Source organism: Dicentrarchus labrax, unplaced genomic scaffold (genome assembly GCF_905237075.1).
Source record: "Dicentrarchus labrax unplaced genomic scaffold, dlabrax2021, whole genome shotgun sequence".
In the NCBI taxonomy this organism is placed as follows: Eukaryota; Metazoa; Chordata; class Actinopteri; family Moronidae; genus Dicentrarchus; species Dicentrarchus labrax.
Window position 1 is genome coordinate 11,959,854 of NW_026136724.1, and position 10,606 is coordinate 11,970,459.

At 40.7% G+C, this 10,606-nt stretch overlaps 1 long non-coding RNA gene across 1 annotated transcript in view; it reads right to left on the reverse strand.

The window, feature by feature from the left end:
- Positions 1-9,897, reverse strand: part of LOC127358768 (uncharacterized) — a 70,078-nt gene extending 60,181 nt beyond the window's left edge. Inside the window, exon 1 of the long non-coding RNA XR_007882535.1 lies at positions 9,062-9,897. This is a non-coding gene — a long non-coding RNA (uncharacterized LOC127358768). The remainder of the gene's footprint in view (positions 1-9,061) is intronic.
- Between the last annotated feature and the right edge of the window lie 709 nt (positions 9,898-10,606).

A 10,606-nucleotide genomic window follows, 5' to 3' on the forward strand; every position in this document is an offset into this window, starting at 1 on the left:
TGTGTGTGTGTGTGTGTGTGTGTGTGTGTGTGTGTGTGTGTGTGTGTGTGTGGCGTGCGTGTGTGTAGGTAGGTGTGTGTGTGTGTGTGTGTGTGTGTGTGTGTGTGTGTGTATGTGTGTGTGTGTGTGTGTGTGTTAGGCCATGTGCCTATCCTGCTTGTGTGCATGAGCTGAATTATAATTTGGTCATTAGTGCTGTGTCCCAAATTACCTCACTGACACACACACACACACACACACACACACACACACACACACACACACACACACACACTACGATACACACATACACGCATACACACAAACACAGACACAAGCAACACAAGCATGTGCATGCACAGGCCACTGGTTTCTCCAGCTGTGACTGCAGCAAGAATTTGGCTTATTTATCAAAAAACAACTTTAAACCATTTAATGAGGCAGCGCTATGGCATACAGCCACTTCAATTACGGTATTTATATACTTCCTATGGGCCTTCATCCGCAACGACCAATGATCATAAGGACATCTCTAATGTGCCTGGCTAGCTCAGTTAGTAGGGCGTGAGATTATCAAGCCCCCTGTTGAACAGTGCAGTTTTGGGATGAGTTATTTATTGTTTCATGAACATACAAGTGCCCAGCCCACATGGACTTATAAGATACCAAAATTCAACTTAGTTAGTTGCATTCTCACCCTTACTTGTACACTATGGTAGTTCCCAAACCTTTTAGACCAGGACACCGGTATGGCAGATCAGTGTTGTGTAATACCTGACCGTCACATGAAAAACTGAAGAAAAAAAAACACGACAAGTTAAATGATCCTATATTTTAACAAAGGGATACATTCTAAATACATATATATTGATAATTATTGTACACGTGGTAACACTAAACGTCACTAAGTGCTAAATGGAAGATGACTTCTGAGCATACGAGAGGAGCGAGAGGAAGAAAAATAGAAAGAGGGAGGGAAGTTAAGGAGCGGATATATGGAGCACATCCTTTATTTTTCATCTGTTCATCATCGATACTGTCCTTCTGCCTGATCTCTGTGACAGATGATAGGTGACAGATGACAGATATTAATATACACATTGATACATTCACTAATCTTACACTCATATTCACACAATCAGGCACATTTGCTCACACACAAATGCATGCATCCTTATCATATTCAAGCTTATGTGCTCACAGTCTGCCAAATTTTAAATGCTGGTAGAAATCTAATGGTTGGCATTAGCTCAGCTTTCCCCTGACATTTCACTGGAAAAGGGCTTCAGCTGCTAAGTGTGTGCTTGTGTGTGCATGTGCATGTGTGTGTGGTGTGTGTGTGTGTGTGTCTGTGTGCGCGCACAGGGCCCCAACAGACAGGCAGACGGCCGTGGGTGTGGATGATGAGTGGGAGAAAGAGAGAGAGAGAGAGAGAGAGAAAAGATAAGGGAAAGGTGGCAGCGATGGAAACGGCCAGAGGACAAGAAAGGGAGAGAGTTGCAGAGAGATACTGTGGCAAAACAGAGAGAGAGAGAACTAGAAGAGTAAAGGTGAGTCATAGAAGTCAAGACAGAAGGCGAGCGAGGAGCTGGCACAGTGTGGAAGAGATATATCTATCCTTACTCTCCCAGTACCAGCTTGCAACCGTCAGTGGATTAACCAAAGGCTTCATCAGCCAGCCTGCTAATGTCATTTAAGTGCTGTTCCATGTCCAAATATTCAATTATGTGCATCACAAGAGAGCCTCAATTTTGGTGGAGGAAAAAAGCCCCTCTCTAGTCCATTTTCTCTTCAACCATTTATTGAAAAACTTTCTACTTTAAATACAAAAAGGTCAAATGGTAACAAAATACTACACAAGCATGAAAAGTTACGGCCAAAGACTTGTGTGCTTCCAAGGTTCCATAGCTTCAATTAAATGAACCAATAAGCACAAGCAGCATGTCATACATTTTAACCAATCAGAAGCCAGAAATGACTGCAGCCATTGTTAGTCATTTTAAGCAACTTGTGAGTTTACATATATACAGCAAAATATAAATGATTGCATCTCTCTATTTTAGAAATAGAGAATAAACAGTTTGGCCAGATTATGTAAAACACTTTACTTAAGGAAACCTGAAATGTTTGTGTACAACAAAGTTAAACCAGGAAGTCAGTCAGTAAATTGTGACAGATATTTTCACATTTGACTGTGTCTGAAATCACCCTCTATTTACTGCATACAACTATACTGTTATTTGTGTTATTCTGAATTGTGACATTATTGCTCTATGTAGTGTCCTCAAAAATTCCCATGCCTCATATTTTATAGATGAAAAAATTAACAGTCATGCATTGTGATAACAGGGTGATTATCTCGTGATAACAAAGCTTGATTTCTCAAGATAAATTAACTTGTGATCTCGAGATAACGCCATTTAAAAAGCATGGCTGTTCTCTGCTACCATATCTGACTCTATTAGACTTCATTGTCAGCAATTCATTTGGTAAGTGCATTGTTATTATTATTAGGAATGATGGTCAAAACTTCTAAAATAAGACCCAAGGTGTAATAAACCTGGCGTTTTCCTTTTCACAGGCTCACAAAGAAATGGATTAAACTTTTGGGTTTTTTCTACATGTGTGCACATCAGCCTCCAGGATTTATTCATGTGCTGTGACACTCACTCTCTCTGTCAACCCTCACATGCTGCTTTTTCCTTTCTCTGTCTCCCTTCCTCCCTCTCTCTACCCTCTCCCATCTCTTTGCCGCCCCTCCTCCCCCCACTACTTCCGTTCAGCCTTAATTTTCCAATGACATAGAGGATCATATCCTCTCTCTAGGGAATACAGTGTAACTTGATACAGGTCAGTCTTACACAGAGAAATGCCCTACCCCACCCCTAACCCAGTTAGTCGCTGACATTAATGAGTGTGGAGCTTGGGGTGTGTTTGTATGCCTTTGTATAGATAAACTGCATGCATGAGTGTGTGCAGCTATATATATATATATATATATGTGTGTGTGTGTGTGTGTGTGTGTGTGTGTGTGTGTGTGTGTGTGTGTGTGTGTGTGTGTGAGTGTCTGATGCCTGCTGCCAACCCCCAGCATTAGTCATGGACAGTAGATACTTGCCAGCATGCTAAAAGGGTCCTTATGACCTTAACACACTTCCTAACCTCTGCAACGCTTCATTAAATGCTCACAGGCTGATGCATAATGAAGATAATGATGATAATGATGGCGATAATGACGCCATCCCACTTCTCTTACATTTGTCCATGATTACGGCACGAAAAAGCGGAATTTTCAAATTCATTATATCAACAAAAACACCATGTCCTCGCCTCTGTCCTTCACAGGGTTCAGGGGGGGTTTGTACATGCAAGGATACTCTGCTGAGGAGTAATAACTGAGTAGGTTGATGGGTTTCTCTATTAAGACATATTCCACTTCGCTGAAGGTCAATCATTCAATATATCAACTTTGAATCAACCTTTTCTCTGGTATGGATGTGTCATTCTGTGCTAGGGGCAATGTTTGCCATGCAACTAGCGGCTGAGTGATCCTAGACTATTGGGATTAGCAAACATCATGATGACCTTGATTGGAAGCCAGCCAGTATCAATACTGCGTGTCAATCGACCATAGCGTATACTACAAGTTTCTCTGCACTCACAGAGGCAGATAAACAAAACAGAAAGATAGCTAAGCCTGCTTTTGAGGTGCCCCTGGTCTGAATTCAGTTTATCTCTCTGTCTAAACATGCAGGTCACTGAACTTCAACACTTATGCAAACATTTGTTCATTACTGTTTTGCCTCAGCTGGAACCACCATAGGCCATGGCAAGGTCAGGGTTGCACTCACTACCTGGTATACTCTGTATGCAACATTAGTACAATTTATGTGTCAGTCCGTCTTGCCGGCCGGGTGTGGCGTGGCTCTAAGTTGATCTTTTCTCCTTCACTTTGATATTTGGCATTGGTGTATTGTAGCTTTCACACACCACAGACAATGATAAAATGATTTTCCTGTGCGGAAATATTTGTAGCTGAGTCATCCAACCACTTGAACATCGTAGTGTGCTGTCAGAAGTATGAGAATAATGAGTGTAATGAGCATGAACACAAGGGTCGAGTGTCTGTTGTGATGGGCCGGGCAAAGAAATTTTAAATGCACAATACACATACATTGTTTTATTTTTAAAGCTGTTATATTTGTCATCTTCACAGATAAAACAGGTGGAAGCACTCCAACAATCTCACTCATCGTTTAATGAAGCAATTGAGTTGAAGGATCTATTATAAGGAAGAAAAATCCACATAAGATAATTTGATTTTGTACATTTTGTGCACAGGTCTAAGCTTCATCACATGGTTTATTTCATTCATGGGCAAAATCTTACTTTCACTAAAAAATAGATGCAGTTTCTGCTCCTCAAGCATAGCCTGTGGCCACGTTTTGCAGTCTCACAGCAACTGTACCGTAACTAGATGAAAATCTAATGGCACTTGTGAGGAAATTGTGTGTCTTTATTTGTTCCTGCAACATCATTTGCCCTTTGGAAACATATTTATGTGTCCCCTGTAGTCAGAAGTAATGGTTTAGCACAAGAGTCAGTCACTGTTCAGCAGCTGTTCTGTTTCTGCTAATGTTCAACTGTTCCAATGCCGTGTAGGAAACAATGAATACGATCAAATGTGTACTTACAACTAGATTTTTAACAGATAAAGTTCTCAACTGAAAAAAGAGACTGCATTATGGTGTGTTCAGGGCAGTCACAGGTCAATACAGTACAATAATGTCCTCTAAGTAGGAGAAACGGCATTATTTCTATATTTCAAATTGAAAACCTCACAATATTCAAAAATTGTAAACTAATTTCTCAAAGCTGTGTTATTGTCCATTAATGACCTTTAATTTACAAATCTTCAATAAATATGGCCATACAGAACCCTTACCCACCTCTGTACTGTAACACTGTAAAACAGAAATTTGCTGATAGAAAATGCGTGAAAGTGACCACCTCCATACAAATTGTATGCAAATACAACCAGAGGATGCAGCATCTGCATCATGTTAAACATTCAGCAGCACTGCAGGGAGCAGTCACTAAGGAGGAGCTGAATCTCATAGCTAACCCCCAAAATACAAAGCTGAGGCACAAGCAAGAGAAAATGGATAGAGGAAGGAAGAGTCAAAAGCACTGAAGGAAAGAGAGAGTTGTTAAGGGTTAAGCTAAATTGAAAGGATAAAGAAAGATGACTTGAGGCAAATGCACAGAAAGACAAATGAGGAAGCGAGTGTTGCTCTTATGAGCAGATACAAGGCATAAACATTAGTTCCTTGGGGAAAGTAGCGTTAGAGATGTGACACGCTGATTATTTATAGAGCGACAGACTCCTTCAGGAAATCACCTGTAAGGAAACACATAGGAGCACGGCTTGCATGATTTACATTCATTCTGAAGCAATCATTTTAATGACTTTGAAAATCATTTTGTTTTAGCGGAAGTAATGATCAGCCCCCAATTATTCATGTAAAAGAGATTGTAAAAAGTCTTTTTGGTCATTTGTGAATAATGTTAACGCAATGAGCCTCTGTTTGAGGCTCGCCTACAGTCACTCATTGATTTAAATCAGACAAGAAGCCAATTTTAATAAATGGGAAGCCTACAGAAAAAATATTACTATGATTCTCATTTTTACATCACAGAAAGGGTGATAAATGATCAATTTAATGATTTATTCATGCTAAACTAGACTGAAAGAGCAGCACACAACCATTAGCCTTTGGTACTAAACCTAAATTATATAAAAATACAGTTATAGTTAAGTTGTCTGTTAAGTCAGACGCATCTATAACAGCATGACCTCTTCCTAACCCACCTCACAGCTTTTCCTGCAGTAAAAAAAACAAAGAGCAAAAAATCCAAGTTTCAGGGTGAAACATTCAAGAAAATCCACAGGAGAATTTCTTTTGTTAACCCGTGTAGGCAGGCCGCCAGGGGACCTCATTAGGGGAAAGGTTTTGTTTTATTTTGTTTTGTTTTTCCTCATTGAAAATTTCCATCAAGACCAAGGCAAGTCACATCTTGACATACGTCTTCATTTACTGTAGCAACTTTATTTTAGGGTTGTGAGGCATTTTGACTTCATGAAGTTGAACACAGTGTCTTATTTCCATATCCAAGCAGTTGTTATGATCATCAAACACACAAGTTTGTGCTAAGAATAGGCTTTAGAGACTGAGAATAGAGGTACATTTCTCTTGGAAAGTGATACTTTATGACAAAATGGATTTGTCATTTAAGGGACTGGGTGATTGTGTGCTAAATTATTTCTTATGAGAATAAGATCAAATATATATAATGTATAATGTAATGTATATAATGTTTAACTAGGTATACCTTAATTAAGTAGTCTCTGTTAATAATGTAATACAAATAAAACATTCTAATTCTTTCAGCAGCTTCTACAGAAACAAAAGCTGTATTTCTCTATGTGTTATTTTGATTTTGATCAAATATAAAAGGTAACTGAGTTTTGGCTGGTTTCCATATTCTATTACTGTAACCGACATTATATTATATTCATATGAAAATGCTGCAGACTATTAAAAGGACATCACTTCAACCATGCTTCAGTTTCGTTCTTCTTAAACCATTTATCATTTTCAGGATGAAGCCTATCCCAGGATGCATTGGGTAAAACAGAAGAAGACACATTCAAACTTACAATTTACCATTAACCTCACCTGACCTAACAGAGGATAGAAGAACCACAGAATTACTAAAATACTCTTAAGGTCACAGGTCAAGGATCAGGTAAAGCCGAGGCCTAGCAGACAACCCACCTGCTGTTTACCTCCTGGCGCCACAGTTAATAAACAACATCCTACGCTCTGCTTTCACTGGCTGTCTACACATCCACACACAGCACTGACCCATCACCCATCGTACTGATAACTCTCAATCTCCTCCTCCTCCTTGCCTCTCTGTCTCTGCCTGTCTCTCTCCGACTGTCTGAGTGGACAATGAAAAACACAGACAGGGATTGTACTGTTCGAAAACGCAGCAGAGAGAGATAAACAGGCTGAGGGGAACACACAGACAGACAACATAGAGACCAAGAGCGGAAAGAGTGCGAGACAAGGAGCATCATCAATGATCCATATCCATATCACCACAGGTCTAATACATGCCCCAGCCGGTGGCAGGCTGAACCAATCAAAATATGACACACGTTCATAGGGTTTCGGTATCCCATGGCTACAATCTCCAGAACCCCCCACCCACCCCCCCCCCCCGGGGTGTACAGAAGATGGTAAACAAAATGGACGGGATGCACAAATGCTCACAATAGCCCATAGTACTGCCTGCCTGTCTGTCTGTCTGTCTATCGACCTTCTTTTCTTCCAATTTTTACACAAGTAGTCCCATCATGAACAAGACACTTTTTTTCCTCACCAGAGCACTAACTCAGGCGAGTAAAATGAAATCATGCCATCCTCTGCTGCGGCAGCTCTGACTGTCTAGACTGAGAGAGAGAGAGAGAGGGAGAGAGAGAGAGAGAGAGAGAGGAGTTGGTCCACATAAAAAGCCAGAGGCAGCAGAGGACAGAGAGTGTCTGGCAACAGGTACACAGAGGGCATCTGGAGTGCTGGACTGAGTTAACTAACTAGGTTTTCTCTGAGCTGATTAAACACGCAGAGGAGTGGAGAGGACAAGAGAAGAGAAGCAGAAGATAAAGGAAGGGGGTTTGAGGGAAAGTAATTTGGATGAGCAGAACAAAGGTCAAAAGGGGAACAAAAGACGTGAGAAATTTACAACTATCTGACAGAAAAGGTTGAAAGAGGAAGGCATAGGTCAAAAGGTAAAATGGGGTTTAGACACATCTGGAGGGGGAATGAGAGGTTATGAAAGGTGTGCAAAGTTCAAAGTGAGTGATTGCGGTCAGGGCCAACTCGGGTGACGCACTGCGTCCCCTGTTACTGCTTCACAATAACAAAAACACCCTGTGTTTTGCCACTTGAATGCTTTTAATATGAAGCAGCAGGAGCACTAAATGTTTGATTTTTGCATCAGCAGTTACTCTGATACGGCTGTGGGAGAGCAGAAGTAAACAGATATTAGTGAAAAACAATCAAAAACCGAAAAGCTGTTTTGCATGCACCGTTTCCTGTGAATCCCCTGTGCGTTTAAAGGCAATATCAATCCAGCATGGGAATGGCGGACTCTGCCACTAACAAGAACAACTACTATACAGAGAAGTAATTAAAGAATTTAAATAAACTGAATGACTGAATGTTGTTTAAAAAGTTCAATATCAACAACAAAAAAAGTTTTGAGATCTTGAAAACTGTACTTTAATGCACAGCACTTGAGGTGGAAGCTTTTATCCAACTGAGAGAACTTTGAATTCATGAAAAGTTATGTGAGCCTCCATCCAAACCTTGGTCATAATGCAGTGATGACATAAAGGCTCAATGCAATTTATTTTTCCACCTTGAGCATAGAAAAGTTTCAGTTCTGTGCAGGTGTTCAAAAGCACAAGGACTTTATGTAAAGGAAGCAAGAAGAAAAGGGTTGAAAAAGAGGGCGTGAGAGGTTACGAGACTGCACTTGTGTGAGGAATGTGTGAGGAAAAAGCAGGAAAAGATATTTTTTTTCTTTACTAAAGACAAAAGCTATGTGGTGGGCGGTAAGTGGGTTGAAAGGTGAAAAAAAGGAGGAAATGAAGGTTAGAGTGAGGTTGAAGAGATATAAAAGGGAGGAGGAGGTGGTGAGAGGGTTATTTAAGATGACAAGGTTAAAAGGAGGGTCGCTAAGGTTACTGCCGAGAGGAGCACGGAGATGAAACGAGAGAAGAGGAGAGGATAAGCGAGAGAATGAGATGGGTGAAGAGGGGTGTCGAAGGCACAGATTAATTACACTAGTAGATCCACTGGGGCTTGCACAGGAGAGTGTGAGAGGGAGAAGTAAGAATATGAAAAAATAAATTCAGGGAGAGGAAAGGGTGAGGACAGTTAAAAGACTTTAACAACAGCATTATCCAAGTAGTATTAGATGAATATATTATATATAAAAAAAATATTACCATCAGACTTGGAGAAGATGTGGTTCATAAAATTATAGTGGAGGAGAGGCGGCGACTGAATACAAGATGGGAGAGTGTGAGGGTGAGCCAGACATCAATGAATTACAATATCAGAAGAAGAGGAGAGGAGGGAGCCTTTAGAGGAGAGACAAGGAGAGTAGAGAAGGGTGAGGCTATAGGTGAGGCTGGGTAAGTCAGGGTGTTGTGTTGCCGTGTGACCGGGTTAACCCTCCGAGGGTCTCTGGGTTGCACAGAATTCCTAATGAGGGAGCTGCAAACAAGAGCCCGAACTACTCGCGGGAATAGTAGCAAACCTCCTATCGAGGAGACTGATCTTTATCCTCTTTTCATCCTCCCCCTCTTCCTCCTCCCATCTCTGGAGGGAGCACACATTCACACACACATAGACTCTCTCATATAAGCAACAGGCGCACACTAGCATTGAAATGTTTAAAATTAAAACAAACAAGCCACATGTAAAAACTAGGGGGAAATTATGAAAGCACAGCATTCGATTATGGGCACACACACTGCAGTACACACATACTGAGCACGCACACACACATACACTGAGCACACATACACACACACACACACACACACACACACACACACACACACACACACACACACAAACACATTATCCTGCCCAACCTGACCATATGAGACAATGCGAGCGCATGGGGCCAGCAGTCCATTCAATAATGGCTCAAATTGGAGGAAATGGGTTCTGAAATTACATTTTCAGAGGTTCTCATTTTAAGTGCATGACTGCAGACTCACATTCATTTCCTGTGGGATTCAGTCAAGCGTCACATCAATCAAACATCACATAGCTTCATCTTACAGCCTCTCACAAACTATAATGAGCCTAACAGGACATTTGATGAGAAAATGTTTTTAAATGCAATTGAGGAGAGGCTGTGAAGCACCTAATATAATTTATCTGTTTGTACATTTACAAGAGCCCCTTGTAAATGTACAAGAGCCTGAAATATACGGTCTGAAACCCTTCAGAAAATAAATGAACATGTTCAGGCTTAAAATGGCACTCTCATGTGAACGACATACAATGACACCAGCAGTAGAATAAGCTTGGATCCTCCGTTGTTAACATTTTAATCAGCACACGGTGATAAGTAGGAGTGCAAGGCTACCATGCATACACAATAATGTATCATGGCTATCTGGGCCACGCATTATAGATCTGTGTTATGCATTTGCCATCAGTGGTACGCGCATATAACCACTATGCATTGAAATGCACACCATGTAAAATAGTATTATTTTGTTTCTGTGAATGAAAACATCTCCAAGTCAAAGGGGCCCACCCAAGCCAGGGAAATGTGTCACACTGCTGCCATCTAGTGTTTAAGCCCAAGGAAACAATGTTTTGAAGCAACACAAAAAGGGCTTTTTGGACACATTTTTTTTATTTCTGGATGAATATTTCAATTTAAATAGATTGTATGAAGTGTAAATGGGATGATACACTTTTATGGTCTGATGTAACGAATATGCTGCTCTACAGCCAGGAATCATAGT